Raw genomic sequence first — 26,442 nt, 5'->3', positions numbered from 1 at the left:
CTGGCATGATCTCCCATTACATGCCTTCATGAAACTTATTTTAAACATACAATTGTTATTAATATAATTCTTATTTCTACTATATGCTCCACATTTTTCCATCTTTGTGCCTTTATTTACTGTTTCCTTACCTTGGAAGCCTCCCTAACACTTTTTTCTACTGTTAAGTCCTACAGATTTTTAAAAAAGATCTACAGGTATTTCAATGGGCAGTTCTAAAGACAATTCTCTTTCCAGCCTGAAATAATGTCTCCCTCCTCGGATGCCTATCAAATTTTACCCATAGCCTGTATTACCACTTTATCATATGAAATGCTCCATAAAGGTCTGTGGGATGAATGTTGAATGTATGACATAGTATTAAATCCTTTCCATTCCCTCCCCACCTCAGGGACAAGAAATGAACTTCTAAGAATCCATGAAATATTCAACATCCTATTCCATCCCTATTAATAAGCTGCTGGAACAATGACCCTAGAGTGTGGAAATATCTGTGTAACTTTAAATGAATTATCAACAATCAACATTTTGCCAAGGAAACCAATAGGTAGGTCTTATGTGTCGTTTTGCCTTATTCTTTCTTCCTGTTGGATTTATTAATGCCCATATCATCAGAGCTATAATAAGCCTTAAAATTAATGTCCAATGTCTTTTGTAGCTTAAGACTTAATTTATTCCCCAAGCCTTGGACTCTGGCACAATTAGGTTTTGATACATGGACATTTCTGCTTACTTGGGACTTAGTAGAAAAGGACTCCACATTTTGAATGGCCTCATAAATATATATTGAGTTTAATTTCCTAACATACAAAACCCATTTTCCTGTTGTTTAGAGATTTTTCAGGCTCAGGGTAGAGCAAGTTTCCATACGTATTTTTGTTGTGTGCTATTAATTAGTTCATAAATCAACATGTCTTAGAATTGCACAGATTACCCTAAAGCCAATACACTTAGCATCAGAACACGTAACTGCATTCTTCAATCTCACCTTTGTCTCACAAAGGTTTTGTTTCAAGCAGTTAAGATTGCTGGGGTCACATGGACATCAATAAAAAGTTAGTGATACTTCAACCTTTTTTACTACATTCCTTTTTTTTAAAAAAAAATGTTAATACACAGGGTGGGACAGAAAAGATGCAACATGCAAAATTGAAAAAGAGGTTAAGGAACAGTGAAAAATTGAAGTGGAACAGAGCAAGAGACATTTAGAGGTATTCAAAAAGGTCAATCAGACACATGGGTGTCCATAGGAAAAACAACATAAGATGATGTACCGTGGAAGGGGTATATATCATAGCAAAGTATGCCATATGTCAATACTTCTTTTAAAAGGAGGAAAGAGGCCAGGCGTGGTGGCTTATGCCTTTAATCCCAGAGCTTTGGGAGGCCGAGGCAGGCAGATCACGAGGTCAGCAGATCGAGACCATCCTGGCTAACATGGTGAAACCCCATCTCTACTAAAAATACACACACACAAAAAAAATTAGCCGGGCGTGACGGCAGGCACCTGCCTGTAGTCCCAGCTACTTAGGAGGCTGAAGCAGGAGAATGGCATGAACCCGGGAGGCAGAGCTTTCAGTGAGCCGAGATCATGCCACTGCACTCCAGCCTGGGCAACAGAGCAAGACTCTGTCTCAAAAAAAAAAAAAAAAAAAAAAACAAAAAAAAAGGGGAAAGAAAAAAGCAGAGGATAAAGAAGTTGAAGAGATTAAGAAAGAAGAATAAGAAGTGAAAAAGAGAAATAAATAAGGAAAAATTCCCAAGCATTCTGTATACTTCTGCACATGTAAAATTGGACTTGGGTGCTGCCTTTCACATTCTTATCATGACTTTGAAAGATGAACCTCAGTGAGGAGAAAAGCATTGGCCTTGTCTTCAGTTCAACTTGAGGGACATGCTTCAGGAAATTTTCCATGTGGCCAAGACTGTAATCAGTGGAGCAGATGCTGTCATGTCTCCTATCACTTTTTCCATATATTCAGAATCTATTTTTTGTAATTCTCACTCTTTAAGTAGAAAAATAATTTCTTAAGCCAGAGAGGCCTACATAAATTAGAAAGTTACATCAAAACAAACAGAAAGCTATGACCTGCAGAGAATAATGAACATTAGTTTATCCATCCATCTATCCAACCAACCATTCTTTATCTACTTGTTTGTTGTTAGTTTCTTCCTCCTTTACCAATTCCTATTTATTCATTATTTATTCCACAAAGGCATTATTATTAGATATAAATAGATCAATAAAATGAAGACCTTATTGTCAAAGAATTCACTCTCTAGAATATAATCATTATTTCCAGTTTGGTAAAAATATACCGGGTCTCTACAGTTTCTTGTTTTTACATTAATCCTGGGTTTATTTTTCCTAGGTTGGGATCCCAGTCTTCAAGTCAGTTACACAAAAAAACTCTCTTCATAGTACAGCACAATTATTTTTGTCAGTTCAAGAAAAAGAAATCTTTAATATTCAATAGGTTTTCTTCTACTAGAAAATCCTTACGAATAAACTGGACCAAGCTCCCAGCCCAGCACCTGGCATGCAGTAAGTATATGACATATGATTTCCCTTTTTCTTGCTCCTTTAAGAGCTTATCTTATATGATGGATCACATCTACCCTGTGAGGTAAGCTCTGTAGGGTTTGATCACTCCTATTAACATGAGGGGGGAAAGTGTCCAAGATTATCCAACGCAGCAGAGTTGGCAGATCCATATGACGTCTGATTCCTGATCCATTACTCTTTATACTCAACATGTTACTATCTATTTCTAGGACAAATTGAAGTGCAAAAGAAAATCCCCCTTGAAGCAGAACAGTTAGAAGCTATTGCATCACAGTGATTTTTCTGAACTTGCTTGAAGATGACTGACTGCACTCAGCTACATGCACCTTGATCTCTATAGAACTCTGAGCCTTCTACTGTGGTAGCAGCAAGGACCTGGGCTTGCTGTCATCTCAGAAATCCTATGTCAGATGGTGAGAGAGCAGTTCCTGAGTGACAACCGCTGACAATTCCTCCTCATGCCATCTGCATAAAAGCCAAAGTTCTCATCACGGGCTTAAGACAAGGTGCGACCAGACTCTCAGTCTCCTACTACACTCCCCCACCCCAATCTGTTCTGCTCCAGCCACACAGGTCCCCCTGCTGTTCCTAAGCTGGGCCTGCCCTTACCTTAGGGCCTTTGCTCTGCCGGTTTCCTCTGCCTGGAACACAATGACAAATACCTATGCAGCTGCCTTCCTTGTGCCCTTTAGTCCTTGCTGAAATGTCACCTTTCCCATAAGGCTCACCCTGTCAGTATTTAAAATGTCAACTATTTCTCCCCAATTCCCCTCACTTTGTTTTTTCTGTTTTTGTGCCTTCATACTTATCTTTGATACTGTGGATGTCCCTTACTTAATATATTTATTATTTATCTTCTGCCCTCATCCCCTTTGCCTGTCTCATTCAAAGACGTAGCTCAAGAGGCACATGGTAGGTGCTCATTAAGTTTTCACTGAATGAATGAATGAACGAATGGATGAACACATCCCTAGACAGAAGTCAGGAGCTGATGAAGATGGATGCGTATGGTTCCTATGCTGAGATTTATGGGACTACCTAAGCCTTTCAAACTGTTACCAGTTTATTACTATTAGAGCTACTAAAATATCTTTTGTTTTGCTTTTTCCTTCATAGATACTTCTCAAAGAGATCCAGGGTTCCCTTAATCCTGCATTGTCTCCTTGCAGGAATGATTTTCCCCACAGAGCTGCCTGTAATTGTCAAAGCAGCACTAATTGGAGCTTGTTCATGCCCCCTGCCTGAGACAGCAACCACCTTCAATTCAAAGGCTGGCTACCTGGTGAACGCCAATTCAGCGCCCAGTCAAAGCCGGTTATACTTGAGCTTTCCTTGCCAGCAGCATGTTTTCCTGTTTAATCCGTGTTAACATTCCAATTCAGGTTCTCCTAACTGGCACACATTCTGTCTGACAAACATTGTCCTTCCCCCTTCTGTCTTCTTTTTTCTTATAGAAACATTATTTATTTATAACATATTGTAGCAAACAACTATACAGCTGAGAGGGAGGCATACTTCCTCCTAACAATACCCACATATGATATAAAGGGTGATTTTTTCACTTGCAAGAGACAGCTTAGGAAAGTGGTGTATATTTGACAGGAATCAGAGACAGAAGGAGGAGGGATGAGGTCCTGGGAAGTCCCTATCCTCAGGATGTGTGTGCAAAACCCTCTCCTCTAAGAGTGTGCTCAGGGTGCTGCAGCTTTTCAAAGCACTCAGGCTGCTTTCTCGTGAATGTGACTCTGGTGTATATTTGGAAGTGGAAAATGCTGACCTCTCTGATCTGTTTCATTGGTCCTAGCACCACAGAAAGCATCTTGTGAGGGGAAGGAGGAAGAAAAGCCTTTAATTTTCTTTAATTTGTCATGGTTTTCATTTTCATTTGAATGGTATGTGTCAGAAGACCTCAGTGTGGTGAAATATCTTGCCCTTGTCATCATGTCCTCTCCACAATCTGCCTCAGGCCCATGAACTGCACCCTGGGGTCACTCTGGCAGGAAGCCGTTCCTTCCTCACGTGCACGGGAACCACTTCCCAGTCCACTCTTGTTAATGTTATGACAAAAGTTTAATGTGTGACCACTTTTAAGGGAAGGGACATATTCTTTCAGGACAGTGATTTGTTAGGTACGAAATAACTAATTATTGATCAACCGCTTAACCACCCAAGTAAGACATTTGTAATCTTGCCATTACGTTATGCGACGTCTGGAAAGCCACGCGATCCACTGCCAGAGAGAATCCAATCTGACTCTTAGCCAATCACAAACATGCTTGAGGTCCAGAGAATGCTGCAAATAGTATCTGTGAGTTGAGTGTTATCATTTCTCTGATAATTTCATAGAGTAGGAAGGTAAGACATATAAAGTCACACAGGAAGTTGCGCAGCGGAGTAGTAGAGAATTCAGAATCTCAACCCAAACTGCCAGATTCTTGAGCTGACATACAGTAAGGTGTAGAGTAGTGTCAAGAGGATTGAGGGAGCTAAGGCCCGCAAAGCACTAAAAACACTGCCTGGCACATGGTGAGACCCAATGCAAAGGGGAATAGAACTAACTGTGAAAAAGGAAAGAAAAGGTTGAGTCTTGCCATACGCTTATTTTTTGGAGAGTGTATACACAGATGGAAATTGGGGTAAGTTGCATGGGGAAGCTCTCTCTCATCAAATATTTATAGAATGACTATTCAGGGCCAGATCCTATGCTAGGTGGACTCAACCTAATTGTTGCTTTCAAAGGAAAGAGAGGAAGAGACCTGTAAAAGGACAAATCCCTGAAGTGTTGTAGGCCTTATTGGAGCCAGACTTACAGACAAGAGGGAGCAGTTGATTTCTATAGGGGCTGGGGCTCAGGGTCAAGAAGGGTATCACAGGAGTGCCACCTGTCAGAATAGGGACATCCAATTTATAATACCATTGCTGTAACAAGGAGGGACACATAAATCAGCATTTTTCTGAATTCCATCTGCCAAGCCTGGCAACACCCAAAGCCACTCACAGATGACTGAAGGATATTTCTGGTCTCATCCCCCTTCATCAGTACAATGGGAAGCAGACATTGTTCACCACCACATCCTTAGTGAAGTATAGAGATTAAATCCAAACACACAGTCACATAAAACCCCTTTAGCTTCGATGACTAAATCACCTCTTTTCTTTGTTCTAGAAAGGCCATGTTTGCTGTAGATGTTAGGCAGTGAGCTCAGGTTTACATTTCAGTTTTGTTTTGTTTTCATAGCCCCGAAGCCTTAATCATTTTCTACCATACCCATACTACCACATTTCTCTGTTGTCATTACACTGAGCTAAATTAATTTACCTCACTGTCCAAATTGTATGCCTACAGAGTTAGATCTACCCAGGAAAATATGACCAAGTAGAGTAAATGCTGGGTCTGCAGGTGGATGACTTGACACCCGGTCTCAGCTCTGACACTCACCTGGGTCACTCTAAGGTGGATTGCTCGTCTGTAAAATGGGTTTTGTTCATAGATACAGAGTGAGTTGCTACCCTGGAACTTGGAGAGAAATAAGACGGGCTTTGAAAACTTCAACTAGTCACACAGTAGATGTGACACATACCTGTGGGAGTAAACCAAGAGATTATCTGTGCCTTATAGCTTTAGAAACACCCCAAATTCTAGTCAGGGTGATCTAGGAGCAAACCCAGGGATGGCAAATTTGGACATAATTAAGATTTAGTCAGTAGAAAAAAAATCAATAGTATTGAATCCTCTTCGGAGAAAGGTTTTGTGAACTGATAATCTAGGACTGGCATCTCAAGGGGTCAGCAAACAATGGCCTGTGAGCCAAGTCCAGCTTGCTCCCTGTTTCTATAAATAAGATTTCATTGGAACATTTGGTGACATATTGTCTAAGCCTGTTTCTGTGCTACAATGATGGAGTTCTGTACCTATGACAGAATCACGTGGTCCACATTGCCTAAGTATTTACTCTCTGGCCCTTTACAGAAAATGTTTGCTAGTCCCAATTGGTCTTTGATCTCTCAGTGTTTGATCTCCTCTGGCTAATCTCCAGAATAAACCATACTCCCAACAGTTTTCACATTGGGGCAGGGGGGTCTTGGTGCTTATCAGAGTCTCCATGCGTGGTACTTAATTATAAATACCCCCTAGTGTGGTTATACTGATGGAAATGCTGAAGTTTCCAAGTTTGGAAATTTCTTCTTAGATTTGTCTAGGACAAGATGCCTGGTAAGTCCAAACGAAGAAGTTAGTGTTCCTGACAGCCACGTTCCCACCTTGGAGATGAATGCATGAAGCTATCGAAGCTTAACACCATTTAATATTCAAATGTATAATTCCCCTTGTTCAGTTCCACACCCCTCAAGCAATCTTCTGATAATTCGACTTCCCATGTAGAATGCCCCCCAGAGAGCAGGCCAAGTTGACATATGTCTGCCTGCCAGTAGCTTTTCTAATTACAGATGACTAAATTGGTGTTCTAGCTAACATATGTCCGTCTCTGTGAACTTGGTTTATGTGTCCCAGTCCCTGAGGGGCAAATGGCAGAGACACTCTTAATGTACTGACATATTATTCTGTGTTCTGAACCCACAAGATTGTCTTGAGAATATATGAGAAGCGAACATGGACCCAACTTGTTAAACCATAAAGACCCCACTGTGCTCCCTTGATTTCTAAAATGTGCACATTTGACAAAAGCTGAGGTCAGGGGTCAAGGAAACACTTAGCCTGTTCTCTGTTGAAGAGACTTTGCTAATAATAAAAATACTGTCAGTGTGGTTCGTTAACAGTTTTTAATTGAGGTGACCTATAGAAACCTACCAGCCAGTTTCAGTTCTAGTTATGGCTTAAATGTCTTTTAAATCTACTTTCCCCATACCCTTGGCTCTCCTTTTTTCCTGGGAGAAGCCTTCACCTTCTTTCACCTGGACCTACAATGACAACAGCCTTCAGTCTAATCATTGCAGATGCTTGCTCAACCCTCAGGTGCTGGAGTGACTTACCCCCAAACAGAAAGCTCAGCATGCTGGCTTCATTAAAATTTTTTTTAGCAATGTAGCATTCAAACTCCTCCACACCCTGGCCCCATCTTACCAGTCACATGAGCCATGATCCGGCTACACTCCACTGCATGCTAGTTCCACAACACACTATTCCTTTCTACGTGCCTATGCTGTGGCAAGATGCTAGTTGCCCCCTATAACTTTTTTTTCCTTTTTTTTCCATGGGTACAGAACCACCTTATTAAAAGCATATTTCCCTGCCCCCCTCGAGGCTAGATCTGGTCACGTCAAAGTCAATGAAATATAAAGAAGTGTGCAATTTCTGCCTTCCTTACTAAAATAAACTAACTTACCCTGGACCGCTTCTCCCTATTCTTCCCACGGCTGGAACATAGCAAGCCAGCTGATGCTTCAGCAGTGTGAAAAATGCCTAGAGGATGGTGGAGCAACAAGTTGGAAGGACCAACAAGTTGGAAGGACCATGGTCCCTGAATGACCTCATGGAGCAGAGCAGCCCCACCAGATTGCCTACCTTTAGGCTATTATGTGTGAGGCAAATGGACTTCTCTATCTTTTCAAGTTGCTGTACTGCAGACCTCTTTGTCACAGCAGCTTAGCTTTTACCAGAACAGACTTGCCTTCACATATTCTAATTCTTCAGGCTGCCCCATCCCTGTTCACTTGATGAACTCCAATTTACATTGTTGTGAAGTACCACGATGCCCTCAGGACCAAGCAGAATGAGTCCCTCCTTGCCTGTGCAGTCCGTAGGGCATTTACTTGATTGCATTGCCAACACCATACTGCTGTAATACGATTTTTGGCTTGCCTGCTCCTTGAGCAAGGTAAGCACCATTTTTAAATCTGTCTTTGAATCTCCAGGCCAAAGTCTAGTACATAGTAGGAGATCAGCATGTTTTCAAAGGTAAATAAATAAAAGCTCATCCCCTCACCTAGCTCAGCAGTAAGAAGCATCTGAAGAGTTAAGAAGTAGAACACAGAAAATTAGAAGAAAGAGATAAACGGAAGGGAAGAAACAGTGAGGCATAGGTCATGCCCTCTAGGTCTGCTGCAGCCTCAGCAGCACCCAGCTCTCTGTAGGAACTCGATAACCACAGATCGATTGAGCTCAACCTTTGCTTGTCATTACTGCTTCCTTCTGCCAGACCCCAAGGAAGCTTCTATAGAAAGTCAGTCCAGAGACTAAAAGAATAGTGAGGGGTGGTGCGTCAGACCAGCTGTTAATTAACAAATCATTCAAATCATGGAGTAAACAAATCTACATTAGAGGTATGCACAAGTTTCAGTGTATGGCTTTACTTAATTTAATATATTTTGGTTTGTAAAATGTCTCATGATTATAGAATAGCTGTTAACTTAAAACCCACTTCTTTATTTCATCAGATTTTCAAACTGAAACTTTTAAAAGCGACTGATTCTGACTGATCCCATTTCTTTCCTACAGCCATGTTTATTTATGGTACTTTGGAAACACAGCACATGTTACTTATGGAAACACACACTAAAGTGAGAGCTAGGAAACTCAGTGGCCTTTAATTATTCAGGATTTAATCGTGCAAGCATGTACAATCAATATTTGTTGATCTTAATCTGATTACCAGCTAGTCGTGTTCGGCGTCTCCATCAACAGGATAACAATATGACACATTTCATAGACTTTCCCTAGGTTCTTCCAACAAGCTGATTGGAAGGATTTTAATCAGCTAATGAACTCGTCAATGGCATTTCCAGGAGCTAAGGCGCCTTCCTGCACCTATATCCCATGATCATATTTGCCTGACATCTTGTGGCCACAAGGAACATGGCAGTCTATAAACCCAACATCTGTACACAGGGCAAGCAGCGTCTTTGAATGCTAATCCCTGCATCACAGTCAGAGCGAGTACAAAACTGCTTAAGAGATGTGTGACATGTAATTATTTCATCTAATTAAAATGGAAGCTAGGCTTTTCTTTTTATATTTATGAGGCAAGTTGGAACATGTGGGTCAATTCTTCTAAGGAAAGGAATGGGGTCTCTCTCTGGGCTGAACATCTGGCTTGATATCAACTACCTTGGCCACAGAACACTTTTCCTGTGAAAGACCCACAAAAACAGAATATGGCTCACTGGAATGAGAAAAGTAAGAGCATCTGTGGTCAGCTCCTTTGAGAGACAGAGAGGATTTCGAGCTGGGATGGTTGGAACAAAGAACGCAGAATCCTCCGAGTAAAGGGACTGAAAAAAGGTTTCATCTTCAACACCACAATGGTATATTTTGCATCTCAAAAACTTGATTTTTTAGCACTAGAAACATTTTGTTTAAAGCCAAATTTAGGGTGGCATTATATAAATATAGAACAGAAAAATAAAGGTGCTTAGATTGAAGCAGGGAGTCTGAGCGCCACTGGTTTAGCTTTTCTCTCCCACCCCCAACACCACCCTAGACACATCCTCCACACCAAGACCTTTGAGGGCACAGTCTGACAACTGTTGAAAAGATGGAAATTGTGTTATATGTGAAATCGGAAGTCTTAGCTTTGCATCTCAACTCTACTCTTTAGTACCTGAATGTCATATAACAAGTCATTAACCTTTCTAAACCTCAGGGTTTTCATCTCTAAAGTAGGGAGAATAATATTTACTTCACAGGGTTATTGGGAACATTAAAAAAGGCAGTAAAATGAAGATGCTTTGTAATTACTAGACAAATGATCACATTGCCGTCACCAGACAGTCATAATGGGCAGTCACGCAACCAAGAGGAACGAGCTCCAGACAATGCCCTGCACTGTCTTCCTGCCAGGTTCTGATTCCTCCACGTTCCAGAGGCATTTACTGGAAGTCTTGATTCCTGACTATGTCCCTGAGCAGCTTCGGATAGCAAAGACACAATGGAATACTCTGAACACAAGCATACAGGGCCTCCAAACACACGTTGGTTCACCATTACTGCCTTGTTGATGAAGCATAGTTTTCCCGTTTCTCTTCTTCCCTGAATCTGTTACCCACCCTTACCTTTGGTTATCACCAAATCAGAAGATCTAGATTCGTGTATCTTAAAAGGTATAGCTACTGAAGCCCAGAGAGGTTGTAACTTGTCTCTGAGCATACAGCGAGTTTGTGACTAAGCTAGACTAGAATCCACTTCTCTTGTCACTCGAACGATCACCCAGCTGCCTGGGCTGCTTGTCTTATAAAGGATGCCAATCTATGTTAATGAAGGGTGGGAGGGGGCTAGTGTTGTACTGAAGAAATCCGATGGAGATAACCAGCAAGGTGACTCCAGAATCATTCTTAGAAGCTGGATGACTGCAGGATAAAACAGCAGAGAAATTGAGCATTCACTCCCCTTGGGAATTGAATGAGTGGGGAATAGAACATGTTCTCTCCACCAGGAAGAGGATCGGTTTATTTCTAGATGTTTCTGAGAGATGAGTAATGGTGACTGGGCAGCAGTAGGATACCACCCCTTCAAGCATGACTGCACACCCCCAGCCCCATGAGTGTGTGATACCAGGTGAGAAGGAGAAGCAGGAGGCCTTGCCACCATGACAGCCAGCTGGGTGTTATCAGTGAGCTAGGACGCAAACTGTCAATCCCAGAAGACATGGCTTATCCCACAGCACACCTTTCATACAAGAGAATAAATTCTCGAGAAAAAGTGTATCATTTCCAATGGAGAACTTTTACACATAAACTGTCTGATGTGCACTCCTGACCCAAAAAGATGAAACGAATAGCACCCAATATCCTACCAAATCCTCCTTCAAGGCTGAAAGTTATGTGGTTCTAATGTGCCATTAAAGATAATTTAAAAGAAAATGGCTGTTTAATTTAGAGATCATTTCTGGCAAGGCTGAGACCTGTCTTCACCAGCATTTGAAGCTATTATATAAACCACCAAAATCAGAACCACAGGCAATCTTGTCTATTCATGGGCCAGGCATGTGTGCCTTTTTCTCTCATGCTCTTTAATATTTGCTATTTCTTTTATTTGAACCCAAAGGAGAAAAATCTCAGTTGCAGAAATAGAACATGAATTCAGTAGAGTGTTTTTTTTTCTTTTCCTTTCTTTTTTTTTTTTTTTAAGAGAGAGACTTCAGAGGCAAGATGATAAATGGCTAATAAGAAACAGGGGTGCCTAGGGGCTTGCAAGGAGGGGCTGACCATGCACGTGAGAATTCCGAATTCAGTGATAGGGAGCTGCTGTTTCAGCCCTCAAAGAAGCTATCGATCCATTTTTAAGGCAAACAAGTTGGATCCTGGGGACTGCTGAAGGTGAAGCGGCGGCTTCTCTGAGCCTGCCACACTGGGTGACCTTTGCATGGGGCCACAGAAAGAACAATGGCAAGGCAACACTCCTAAATTAGTCATCGGTGCTGTTTGATTTGCTCCTGTGCCAGATGTTCCCTCATTGATCCCTGCCTGGCCCATATGTCCTCTCTGAACAAGGGAGCCAGTGGAGCCAGCGGCCACCACTTCAGAAGCAGCCACCAGAGCAGGCTAATGGAGTCCTTGGCAGGAGGTTGCTATCTGATTGGTTCGCCACTGTTTCTCTTAGAGATCAAGGGCATTATACAGGCAGCACACCTGCCCACTCTCAGGGCCAGGCTCCGGGCAGCCAGGCAGCCTCGATTCCTGAAGGGCCCTGGTGAGCTTCCAACCACCCCTCAGCAGCATCCCTGGCCCTCTCCCTCTTTTCATCCCTGTCACAAGAAGCCCCTGTGGTATTTATTAAACAGCCATTGCCGTGTTCAAAGTGAGGCTCAACCTGGTCTGCAGTTTTTCTGTTCTTATTGCTGCTGAGCGGAGGATTGGGGGGCACTCTGCCCTTCTCTGACTTAAGGGTGGAGAGGGATCACAATTTTAAGCCAGCAGGTAGAGGAAAGAGACTGGAGAGCTGCTCATCAGGGATGTTGGCTGGCTTGTCCTTTTATATCACTAAGAACTGCCATGTGGATATAAGAGGCAAGGACACCTTTCCCAGCCTCTCATGAGGCCTGTAAGAGACATCCCTTTTATCCCATTCTTCGGGAAACCCTGTTTCCAGCCATTCTTGGATACCTTGATCGGGCTGGCCAGTCGGAGAACCTCTCTGCAATTTCAAAACCAATGCTGGGCAGAGAGTGAGCTCCGCTCCCCGGGAGGGAGTTATGGGATGTGAGGCCCAGGACTCATCAGAATCTTGTGGGAGAAGCCAGAGTGCTCCAGCGAGGATGGGCAGACACCAGCAATGATCCAGCATTGACCTGAGTCAGGGGACCCTGAGGACCCACTGCAGCTCTACCTTCCTGTTTGGCTCTGCCAGATCCTTCCTTCAATTACATAGGATGCTCCCATATCCTTGCTGTAATTTACTATTTGTGCCAAGGCCATTTTGAGTTTCTGTCACTTGCATCTAAGAGAGTCTGGACAAATAAGTGGATCAAATAAAAGGGGAACAGGACAGTACCCTGAATCACCATGATTTTGAAAGCCAACTCTCTGATTAACCAATTTGCCAAAAATAGATTCCTCAAATAATCTATTTGCCAAAAGAACTCATCACAAAACAGAATGTCCCCACGCTTTGGTTTAGCCATGTCTTTTCTGAGGCTACTTTAGCATTTTGCTCATTTAGCTATGATGTCCATCAGATTCTTCTAAATTGAATGTCAATTTCTTCTAGATTTCACTTCTTCAGTGCCTAGGGTGTCCTGAGCATAGAAGTTCTGTATCAATTGCGGGGTGAGTTTCTCTTTGATACTGTTTGCTCCCTCTCTGACTCGGGAAGTGTGCCCATTGTCTGCCTACTTCTCCACTTCATCAGCTCCTAACTTGTGCCTGTCTTTGCCCTTCACCTTGCTTGCCCTTGCCCACAAAATGGCTGTGACAAGCTATTCTATGTCCAGTTAAAATCCGTATCTAACCAACAGTAGTAATTTTAGTAATTTAGCAAGCCAGCTGTTAGAGGAATTGGATTTGAAAAAGTGATTCCCAGATTTGACCAAGATGCCAAACACTTCAACCAACCAATGAGTAGGTTGAAAAATAAAATCCAAAGAGAATCTGCAAAATTTAGCTTTCATTTCCATTGCCATTGAGTGGACTAGACCATTGACCCTAGTAGTGGGTCTCCCATGACTGACTCCCAAGACAAATTCTACCCCTGATCTGAAGGGTCTATAGCTGTTGCTGTTGGAGGGCCAGGACTCCCTCTTGGACTGGGCCATGCTGAGCTGCTGTGGTGATCACCTCACTGCCCTACTGTACCTCCCCCTACACACTGTACGTCTCCTTAATATTGTGTTGCTTTCCTGTATTAATTAACTTAATTATTTATAATTCTCTGTTCACTACATCCGTCTTCACTGGACTGTAAGTTCCTAAGAGCAGGAGTATCATTTCAGCCTGTGTCATCACTGAATCCCCAGTGCCTGGCACAGGGCTGGTCGCACAGTAGGTGCTCTTCAGCTTTTGTAGGAAATCTGGAGTTAGCCAACCCTGTTAGGTAAATGGCACCATTTGGGAACCATCCAATCTTTGGCCTCCTGCACTGACTCTGCTACTGCCTCACTTAAGCCTCCTGAGTTGACCAGGCCCTGTCAGCCACACCTTCTTTAGCAGTTTTATTCCTTCTGATGACCATGTGGCTGGAGGAGTCTGGTCTTACCTGCTGGACAAGCCCTGCCCAGCCTTCCACTTTCAATTATATGACCTCAGTGCCTATTTCCTCCACCTCCCATGTCCTTGCCTGTGGGTAAACCATTGCCACTTCTGTGGGCTACCCAACAGAAGAAGATGGGTCACCTGACATCCATGATATGCCATGGCAGGAGGAGGGGACCCAGCAGGATGCTAAGTAAGAAAGAGCGGGCACCTTAGAAACCAGGCAGGGTAAGGGCAGTTGTGATTGGCCAGGTTGGGGTCAGTTTCAGGTTCTACCATTTATTTGCCATGTGATGTATTATAAAGGAGAGTTAATGATAATTCCTGGTTTACAGCACGCTAACTGTGAGCACAAGCCACTCAATAAAATACAAAATTGGGGTGAATTATAAAGGAGTGGCTCGGCCAGGCCAGGCCAGTTAGGACGACAGTTGTGTCTAACAAGAACTGGAAAGCTGCCAATAGTCCACGTCTGTCTCTCTCTCTCTGTGCCGTCTCTGCTTCTGTCTTTCACATTCACTTTCTACCCCTGTGCACTGGCTTTCTCTGCACTATTAATGGCATGCACTTGTTAGTTTGGCCACCTAAAATGGCAAACCAGTCTTCTGAGACCACGCAACCATCGAACTTTTTTCCCTGAAATTAAGAGGCTCAGTCGCTGCATCCCATTCCAAAGCTTCAGGAGAGTTTCTTATTGGTCCGATTTAAATAATAAGATTTACATGGAAAATAAAGCTGTCAAGTCCAGGCTTTGGATGTGCATATGCGGGGAAGAGAAAAGAGGGAATTAAAATAGATTTCAGTAAGGAGTGGGGTGCTAGGGAATTAATAGGGACCACTACTCCCCTTCTTCACAGTTGTTGTTATGAAAATATAGACAGTGGCCAGTGGAAAATGCCTGGCTCAGAGCAGATGCTCACTACTCCCCTCTCTTCCTCTGCCACTACTTGGCACACTTACCAGCTAGCTAAGGAGAATTCACAATTAGAGTTTCTGCCCGAAGTCACCCCTTGGCCCCTAGGACTCCCTACCCTTCTCTCGCTTTTTGCAAAAACAAAAACAAAAACAAAACAAACAAAAAACAACAACATAAAAACATCTGGCTGGACACAGAAGTGCTCCCTACAGCTTTCCCCCGACCTGGTGAAAGTGGGCCCCCTGATTTCCCCCACTATGCAGCACCCCACAGCAAGCCCACCTCTGAGTGGGAGCCCTGAGGGTGCTTCTGAGTTCAGCTCAGCTGCTGCAACCTGCCTTATCTGACATTTGCCTCCTGAATTTAGGGTGTCCAATTTAGCAAATAAAAATACAAAACACCCAGTTAAGTTTTATATAAACAACAAGTAATTGTTTAGTATATGTTTCAAATATTCGTTGCTTGCCTGAAATTTAAATTTAACCATGTTTTCTGTATTTTATCTGGTACCTAGTCCTGACCAGGTCTTTGCTTGTTTATTGTCTGACGTGACTAACTACACTCCCACTTTGGACATACACTCATATTTGCACTCCAAACACAAGCAGGCCCATGGTGAATGCTTAATAAACTTAATGCTCTTCCCACCCTCACCTGTCTGCTTCTCTTGAAAGTCTTTAACCACAGTCCTGTTCTTACCTGTCTGACCAACTTCTAGCCTCAGCTTTATATGCCTGATAATTTACACTGGGCACCAGCCCAGCCCAACCCCATAACAAACCACGCCATTGGCTCTATACCAGCTGTTTCTGTTGCCAGAAGGGGTGCCGGTTTTGCTTATGCACTAAAACATAAAGATAATAACTTAGCCCTTTCCATTTCATGTCCTCGTTTTCATTTCCCTCCAAAAGAGTGATCATCCAGCAAGCAAAGAATCATTTAATGACTTGCACTATTTCATTTCTCCCTCTTTTGCACTATTTCATTTTTGGTGTTATATTCCAGAAAACCTCTTTGGCCCTCACTTCCTGTCTCTGTTGAACTCTTTATATTGCTTTCTTAAGGTGTTTTTGTTGTGCTGTCTGGCTTGTTTCCCTGGAAGTACATTTCAGAGAGCCTCACTGAGGCAAGAATGAGGGAGGCAGATTGCATTAGAAATTCTCAAGTTTGAGAATTGATGAAGGTCTTGGATCATATCCCTGAAGAATGCCAAGGTCTTGGAGTATATTCCAAACTAATTCATTTCATCTTATGACTCAGATATCAGAAGCTATATATTTATATCTGAGACTAAAAAAGAGTGACAGTTTAAATTGTCAAAGACCCCTAAAACACAAAGCAGGCCCCAGACACAAGAACATCATGATTCTGAAGAGAAAAGTGTGAGAAAAGATCAGAAAACTCTTAGTCAGTGAGGCCTGGCAGATGTAGGAAAGAAAGAAACACCTGCTCAGGCTACCATGGAAGACAAAACAGAACATCCCTCAAATCAGAGAAATAATAAAAATTATTTGTCATCACAAATCAAATGTTTAGTGATTGAATGAATTTTTGTATCAAGCTCATTTTGGTGGTGGTTACGAATACAAACATCAAAAGTCTTTTTCAGGGGGCCCAAGAGAGAGCAGATGTTAATTAGAATAAAATCGGAGCAAGGCAGACTAAATTTTGTTTTGTCCTGGTGTTGCATTTATTAGTTCATCACATCCCCTTAGTCAGCACTGCAACCTGTGCAGAAATTAATCTATGCAAATATCTTGGTCCATAGAAGTCATTCTCAAAGTGTAGTCCTGGGCCAAAAACATCAGCATCACGCAGCAACTTATTAGAAATACAACTGCTTGGACCTCACCCCAGACCTACTGAATCAGAGAGGCTGGCGGTGGAGCTGAGCAAGCTACACGTTAAGCCCCCAGGTGATTCTGATGTGTTTCAGCCACAATTGGGATGTCACTCACATGCTTCTTGTGGATCACCCTAAAACACATCCAAAACCCAAGAGAAATGGCTGTTCTTGTCAAAGCATTGTTTAAAAATATATCAGGACTCTAGTTTGGCCCTTTCCCTTGCTTGACATCCAAGCCCTGGTGTTAATTCCAGACCCAGAGAGTCACATGTTTATTCCCCGCCACAAACCTCCTCAATAACATAAGCATTGTTTTGTTACTCTTTACCCTCATCTAGTATCCTGACAGAGAGGGAACCAGGCAGAGAGAGAAACATGGAGAGACTGTCACAACCTGGCTCTGCTGCTTCTCCCAGGGCTGAAGGGGAAATAAGTCCTAATTGTCACCGGCTGGATGCCCTCCTCCCAGGTGAGGGCTTCTAAAATTAGAAAGGAAACATTAAAAAAATTTCTCAGTCAGGGAAAAGCAAACACTTTTTTTTTTGAGACGGAGTTTCACTTTTGTCGTCCAGGCTGGAGTGCAATGGCATGATCTCGGCTCATTGCAACACCTGCCACAACGCTCAGCTAATTTTTGTATTTTTAGCAGAGATGGGGTTTCACTATGTTGGCCAGGCTGGTCTTGAACCCCTGACCTCAGATGATCTGCCCATCTTAGCCTCCCAAAGTGCTGGGATTACAGGCGTGAGCCACCGCACCTGGCCTAATTTCTATGTTTTGAAAAATGTTCCATGGCTAGATAAGATGTTAACATTAGGGGAAGCTGAAGGAAGAGTATATGGGATCTCTCTTATTATCTTTGCAACCCTTCTGTAAATCTCAAATGTTTTCAAAATAAAGATAAAAATATTATAAAGCATTTTTGGGGCATTCAAAAGCACTCAGTCATTCCTTTGCCAACTGTGAATCATATACCCAAGCAACTGTTCTATGACGGCATTGCATTCGATCCTAGAAGATGCAAAAGTTCTCAAAGCTTCAAATATTCATTTTGACCATCTCTCAAGGGAATATCACATCCTAGGAAGACGGATGGAATCGCTCCCTGCTTGGGTAAGAGAGCAGCTGGAACAGGAATTCTGTCTACAGCAATGCCCTACCTGGTTCCATTGTTGAGCTCCCTCTCACGTGATTATCCCACTGTGGCGTTCATCACACCTTTCTTGTTGGCTGCCCTAGAGAAAAAAAGGAGCGTCTGAATATTCAGCCATTTTATCTCTTTTAAGAGAACCCACTCATCCAATCTGCTTAATTCTCCATTTGTCACAAACACACAACGAGGACATTTAAAATCCATTTTTGCTTGGTTTTATTTTTTCCTCCCAGAATGAAAAGAGCTCTTTTACCTCTGAGGGTTTATGTTCCATTATTTCATTCGCATTGATTTCTTTGCCACGTAATCCAGCTTATTTCAAAAGTGTGAAATCTGTCCTTGCTATACATTGCCATTGGAGTTCATTTTCTATACCAGTTCTCAGGCATCGCTTTTTTTGGAAAAACAAAGAATCCTGCCTGTGCAGTGATCTTGCTCACAAACTATTTCAGGATGACACCTGACCCAGGAGTTTTGCATTCTGGCTCAGCTGTTCCTGGTACTGTTTATCATACAAGATTTCCCAGTGAGCAAAGACTCTTGTGCCCCCTGTGGATCACAAAGAGCATATAATTGAATAGACAAGAAGGGTAACAATGGCCATCCAGTATCTACTGAGCGCCTCTCCTCCAGAAATTGTTGGCATTTCATCTTCATTATCATTTGCAAATATTCAATGAGGGGCCCATTGATGAAGAAGATGATGAAAACATTAAACAAAATGAAGAAGAACCTGTCTCAGACATTCGATCATTAATTCTTACTAGAGTCCTAAGGCAAATCAGAAATAGAGAAACAGATCAATCCTGTGTTCAGTTGCCCGAGACTGGAAAGCAATTGGAAGGAAAGAAGATCTGAGGCTAACGGACTGAGCCCATGGGAGCCTGGTGGAGACTCACATGTACTCCAAGGTACGCTGACATTTTTCTGGCGGAGAAATGAGGACATGCCCAGAAGCGAGACTCTTGTGTAATTGTGGGCTGATGTGGGAGGCATGATCTTGGCTGACAAAGTCCATCAAGCCATACACAATTATTGAACTCCATATCTCCAACTGGCAAGACAGTGCCTAAGATTATTTAAGCTGGAAACTTGCTTGCTTTAAAAACAAAAACAAAAGAACAGAATCATATTTATCATAGTTGCTTAGCATATTTACTCTACAAACAACATTTTAATACATCAAAAAGAAAAGTGTCACCATAATTCCAACATTTAGCAAGTCAACTCTTCTAGTTTATTCAAGTGCCCTTCTATGAATTGCCCATGTGTAATCATTTTTAGAAAATCATAATCAGAGCATAGATTTCTGAATTTTGCTGTTTAGCTTTAAACCACAAACACTTTTTCTAAACCGTTATAAAATATCCAAAATTATGGTTTTTAGCCTCTGTACAATATTCTATTTTGTGGTTATACCACAATTTATTTAACTATAGTTTATTTAACTACTGTTGGCCATGGATATGTTATCTAAATTTTTGGTATTATAAACTATAACTCAATGCATATGACTTTTTTCTTTCCCTGGATAATTTATTTGGGATAATTTCTCAATGATTGAATTGAGAGGTTAAAGGATAGGTTCATTTTTTACAACTTATAAGTAATTTTCCACAGACATTATTTATGTGTTTCTTTGTTTAAATGAGTAGAGAGAGCTGAAGATAAAGTTGTCCTATATATGCACCCTTGTTTCTGTTGACCACCAGAGCTATATATCAAATCATTTACTGCACATTTCTGCTTGGATGTTGCATAGGTATTCTAAATGAAACATTTCTACAACTAAACTTGTCATATTTCTATCAGCTCCCCAAATCTGCTTTTACTCCATGGTCCCTTGGCTCAGTGAAGTGTCACCATCCATCCCATCACTTGAGCCAGAAGCCTGAGAGTCACCCTGATTGCGTCTTTGCCCTCCCCTTTCCCTTCATCTGATCAAGCACTGTGCTGTGAGTTCCATCTTCTAGGTATCTGTTGAACCTGACCATTTCTCTAAAGATTCACAGCCCCTGTTCTAGTCTAAGGTACCATCAACATCACTGTCATCTACTGCCTAGCCACCTCCCTGGACCCTGTGCCTCTGGTCTTAATACCCGTCTAATCATTCTTGCTGCACACAGAGAGATCTCTCTAAAGCATTGCATTCTGGGCTTAAAACGCTTTGTTCTCTCATTCCCCTTTGCATAATTTTAATGTTTTCATCATGGTTTACAGGGTTATTCAGGATCTAATCCTTTCGAACTTCTCAAGTTTCATCCCATGCCTCTCCCCCTTGTTTTCTCTACACAAGCCATCCCTGTCCTATTTCAGTCCCTGAAATCTCCCCTGGGGGCTTTTGCCCTGGGGCTTACACATATGGCTTTCCCTCTATTACCCCAGCGCACCGCCTATTCAGCTATCTGAATCCCACCCCGCTTTGTGTCCCATCTTAAATGTGTCTTCCTCAGAAAGAATCGATCACTACCACCACCTTTGCCTGTCATAGTCCCTGGAATATGCTCTCAAAACACTCTGTGCTTCCCCTCTGGTAACATTTATCTCCCCTATTTATTTATTAAATGTCTGTCTTCTCCACCAGATTGTAAGCTTCAGGAAGGCAAGAAGTTTTTGTATTGTTCAAGACTATATCTTCAATGTCCAACATGCATTTGAGACACTATAGTTTCTCTGTACATATTTGTTAAATGCATGAATAAACAATGAATGAAATAACATATTCTCAGACTCTATTTAAGATGGTTTCCATAATATTAAACAATATTCCAAAAATCCTGCTTTCAAAGACTTTGCTTATGATTCACATCTCCACGTTTTATACCAAATTCACACTAAATAGCAAGGAGACTATTTTAACAATTGACTTCCTTTTCCCACATGCACAGATTATTAATACAACAGCAGGCCGGTGACTAAAGGTAAGACTAATCCTACATATTTTCTTCTCTTCCCTGCCTCTCAGACTTGTCCTTTTGGAGAGGAGTGATAAAGCAGATGGATTTAGTTTTTATGTCAGTCATCATCAGCTGAGTGGAGGTTTTTGTGTGAAAGAAAAAGCTAGTATTAAATTGATTGATGGTTTATTTTTCCTATTTGCTGTTTGGTCATTGGAGTGACACCAGGAGGGCTGTCTAGTTAGAGGTGTGTGAGACAATAGCTATAACAAAGGCTATTCCAGACACAGATTTCATTGCTCATAAATGATCCCTGGAAATGAGCATATTGACACATAGTCACCAATAAACTCACATGCAAAACTGTTTGGAAAAATTTATCTTGCACTTATTCAAAGGGCCATAAGGAATTAAAATTAGCATACAATCTTGAGAGGAATATTTGTAATAGATTTTCTCTTTTTTATAAATAGGAGATGACAAATAATTCATACATATATTAATAATTCCACCTTTGAGTTTTCTTCATTTCTGTTCATATAACCAGGTCCTGGAGGATATGCAAATATGTGATTTCCACGTGCTGCTGTGGTTGCACGTGGCACAGGTGTTATGCCCTAGCAGTCCTCATGTCTAGATACTATTGCTGTTATCATTCGTCTTATTAAAACATCCAAGGTTTTGCCCTAGAAGATGAAGCTCCAGGCAGGAAGAAACAGTTTACCAAGTGGATCCAATATTGTCTGACAGAGTTTTACCTTCCCCCTGGGACTTGCTCATATCAAATTCCTCTGCCACCAGACTGCCCCCAGAAATGGCTGCAACTCCTTGAATGCTCTGGCACAGGTGGGGACAAAACCTCTCTCCCTATTTGTCTTTGGCACAGCTTAGCCTGGCTAGGCCTGTCAAAAAAAATTAAGGTACAAAAGGTGCACAAAAGCAGGATAAACCGAGAAAGTAAGAATCTTAAAACAGCCTACCTACAAAGAACACATTTCTGACCCTTCCAAAGCTACCTTGCTCTGGAAGCTCAAGGGCCCTTCTCTTCCTACGGTTTTTCTCCTGAGGATGTTATACTTTAACCTGAAAAGGGGGCAAAGCACCCTACTTCCTTGCTTCTCAGCAGAGGTGTCAGTAGCTACAAAGGAGCCTCCATCCAAAGTCTGAGTGAGTTCTCCCTTTGTTCCTCCCCTGCAGACAATATCAAAAGTGTCTCATCTTTCTCCTCCCAGTAGGAAAAGTGAGTATATGAATAAGAGCAACCATTTGTTGGATTCTTTTTCTAGGCTCAGCATTGTGATAATAGAAGGTTTCTCAGGGAACAGGTGTAGACGGAGAGATAATGGGGAGAGGTTATTTTGTGGTTCAGAGGAAAGAGCAAGTTCACAAGAAATATAACATGGATTTCATGGGAATCATTAGGAAGCAGGTCTCTTGTTTCTCTCGCTCTCGCCCTCTTCCTTTTGGTATTGCTAACAGGCGTGGAAACAGACACCAAATGTGGAATTTAGCTCATGCCATACCTACTGGCCTGCTTATTGGAAACAAACTCCAGACCAGTGCTGCCCAGTAGAAACTGTCTCTAATGATGAAAATAGTTTCTATCTAATAGCGCTGCCCAATGTGGTAGCCACTAGCCACATGTAACTGCTGAGCACTTCAAATGTGACTAAGTCACACTTGAAATATGTGACTAAGTAAGCGCATTTTAAATTTTTATTTAATTTTAATTAATGTAAAGTTAAATAGGTACACATGGCTCATGGTTATGGCAGTGAACAAAACAGCTCAGGAGGGCTGGGCATGGTGACTCACGCCTGTAACGTCAGCACTTTGGGAGGCCGAGGTGGGCAGATCACTTGAGATCAGGAGTTCGAGACCAGCCTGGCCAACATGGTGAAACCTTGTCTTTACTAAAAACACAAAAATTAGCTAGGCATGTTGGCGGGCACCTGTAATCACAGCTACTTGGGAAGCTGAGCTACTGGGGAGGCTGAGGCAGGAGAATTGCTTGAACCAGGGAGGCAGAGGTTGCAGTGAGCCAAGATCATGTCACTGCACTCCAGCCTGGGCAAGGTAGTGAGACTCTGTTTCAAAAAAAAAAAAAGAAAGGCTGGGCGTGGTGGCTCATGCCTGCAATCCCAGCACTTTGGGAAGCCGAGGCAGGTGGATCACGAGGTCAGGAGTTCGAGACCAGCCTGGCCAATATGGTGAAACCTCATCTCTACTAAAAATACAAAAATTAGCCAGGCGTGGTGGCGCACGCCTGTAGTCCCAGCTACTTGGGAGGCTGAGGCAGGAGAATTGCTTTAACCTGGGAGGTGGAGGTTGCAGTGAGCTGAGATCACACCACTGCACTCCAGTCTGGGTAACAGAGGGAGACTGTTTCAAAAAAAAAAAGAAAGAAAAAGAAAAGAAAAAGGAAAAACAGCACTCAGGAAGCTAAGTATGACAGTGACCCAATGGAAACTAGGTCAGCATCTCAGCAAAGAGGTGATGCCCCACACCCACCAGCCTGCTTGCCACAATGACCCATCTAAAGAGATGCCTCAGGACCCTCTGCTTATTTCCTGAGGTCTGCACACACCCTTTGAAATGTGCTTTAATAGCACTCTGTAATTTCTCCTTTGAGGCTCTGCTCATAGCTGTCCCCTGAAGTCCTCACTTAACATTGTCAATAGATTCTTGGAAACTATGAGTTTAAATGAAATGACAACCTACAGCAGGGCCTCCAATAACTTCCTTTCCTTCAATGTCATTTTGTTATAATGTTGATGAGGAAATAAAGAGTTTTGTTTACATAATTTCACTTAGAGTTGCAGTTTCCAGGAACCAATTGACGATGTTAAGTGATGACTCATTGTAATTTAGAAATTATTTGTGCCGATCATTCATTATTTATTCTGTTTAACAGATATTTACTGAGCGACTACTCTGCATGCCCCAGGCACTGTTTCTGGCCACTGAGAATGCACTGGTGAACAAAGCAGGCAAACTGCCTGTTCTCAGGATCTCGTGTTCTAATTAGTGAAGCCAGAGCTACACTAGTGAAGAAGTGAGTACATAATAGAACAGGGATTGATAAGAGCTCAGTAGGAAAAAAATATAGAGCAACATGTGGGTATGGAGTGTACCAGGGATGCTGTTTTAGATAGGCGAGTCAGGGAAGGCTTCTCTGAGAGCCGTTGTACGCGAGGAGCCCTGAATGGAAAAGAGGAATGAGGCATGAGGAAATCTGGGGGAGAAAACTCTAGGCAGAGGCCTCAGTCAGTGCAAGGCGTGCTTGAGGCTGAGCAAGTGTGAAGGAGCATGGCAGGAGCCAGATTCCTCCTCTCAAACTACGCCCTGGTTCTACCCTCTGCTGCTGCTCTTGGAGATCCAGTCCCAGACCCCAGAACCCCCACCATGGTGACAAGAGACATGCAGCACATCCTTGGGGGAAGGAAAGGGTCCAACACCCTACCTGGGGGCAGAAACTCATCTCAGCTGGCACATCAAGGTCAGGGGCCTTATCTCTCCTAGTATCATGAGGAGAACTCAAAGCAGGGAAGGAAGCCGTCTGAGGGACCCCTGAGAGAAGATCAGGGGATAAATACTTTGCAACAGAATCCCCATGGAAAGCACGACAAAATTAGTAACAGGAATGAAGCCTCCCTCAGAGGATACATGAATCGTTGAGTTGAAAATAACCACAAGGTCATCGAATCCAGCTGCCACCAACCACCTGAATATTTTCAACAAATTTTTGAACAAGCAGTCCTCCAGCCACCTCCAGCTGCATCCAGCAGCTCAGTGCTCCACATGACAGCCCCTTCTGATGGTGTGAAGGCTCAGAAAGCCCCTGTGGGGCCCAGCACATCCTGGGGCAGGCCTCTAGTGGGCAGAGGGCAGCATACTGGGGTCTGGATCTAATACACTCCTCCATCCAGGTGGTATATTTATAGTCCTGTGCTTTACAGAAAAGACTTCTGGTGAGATCAAGACTTTAGGCTGTTTATGTGGCTTCTTTCATGAGCCAACTTTAAGACATTCCCCAGGGGAAGGGCAATCTTTTGTTGTTGGCTCTGGCTCCTGTAAAAGATCTTGGAGTCATGATTTTAGAACCAGAAGGAACTTAACAGTGATCTAGTGCAACCTCTTCATTTGACTTGTGAAAATTGAAGGCAGTCTCAAGCCTTGAGGTGAAATTCAGAGAATATTCCCAGTGTTCCCGCTAAGGCTGCAATGCCTAGAGCTCTAGGTGGTTGGTCCCTGCCTCCGGGTCCTCTCATGAAGCTGCCCTGGGGCCTCTCTTCTCAGTCCCCATGTGAACTGATCCCCTGCATCCATGGTCATTGTAGACTCTTCCCTCGGTCTTAAAATTTTCCTCCCTTGGCCTTTGCAATACTATTCCCAGTTTCTTCCCACCTCTCTGGTTTCCTTTCCATCTCCTTGGCCGGATATTCCTCTCCATGCCCCTGTAAATACACTGCTCCCTATGGCATGGGCGGGCCCTGTCTCCCTACTCTCTCTACATATTCCTTCCCTTGATTACAATCACTACCTACATATGCATAATTTAGAAATATGCATCTTCAACCCACAGCTAGGTGGTTGTACTCCAGACCCATAGATCCAATGACTTACTGATCATCTCCATCTGTGTATCTTATAAGCATCCTTATTCTGCATGTTAAAGACTGAATTCACTATCCACTCCCCCAAACCCTGTCCCATTCCTGTATTTCCTACCTCTTTGATATCTATCTCTAATTATCAAATCTCCAAACCCGGAACTTATCCTAGACTTTTTCATTTCACTCGATTTCTACTCCTAATCTGTGCCTGCCATGAAGACATGATGGAAGGAATACAGTAAAAGATTGCATCATGGTTTGCGGAAAGCAGCTTCCCCTTCCAACCCCGAGGATGCCAAGAATAAGATACAGAACAAACCCTTCTGATAAAGTCAGCAGATTAAGCTGTGCTCTCACAGGCGGGACAGCCATGACTTCAGTCCATGGACTGTTCTACCAGCCCCCAGTCCATCCACCTTCTGTGTTTACCTCCTACCATTCCGGCTCAGATTCAGGGTCCACCTCTTCAACTACTTTCTTTCCAGTAGGGCAAGTCACTTATCTAATCATCACAACAGCTGGAAAATTTCAACTACCTTCCTTCTCCATGACTGCACCTGGCCTACTGCCTGCTGATGGCAGACATTTTTCAACCAGCACATTGGCTTCGCTGTGAACTCCTGGTCACCTGACTCAGCTTCAACTGCAGCACTTCCTGTTAACATTGTACTGTTTCTGTAGTAAGCTCACTCTTCTTTTCTTCACGATAACCACCGCAAAGCCCCTCCCTGCATGCTTCTTACCTCTTACTGTTACCCATACTCCAAACTTCACTTGCCACTTCACAAAGAAAGTAGACCCCATCAGC

The sequence above is a fragment of the Nomascus leucogenys genome, chromosome 12 (assembly GCF_006542625.1).
Source record: "Nomascus leucogenys isolate Asia chromosome 12, Asia_NLE_v1, whole genome shotgun sequence".
NCBI classification, from domain to species: domain Eukaryota; kingdom Metazoa; phylum Chordata; class Mammalia; order Primates; family Hylobatidae; genus Nomascus; species Nomascus leucogenys.
Note: the sequence above shows the minus strand (reverse complement) of the source record.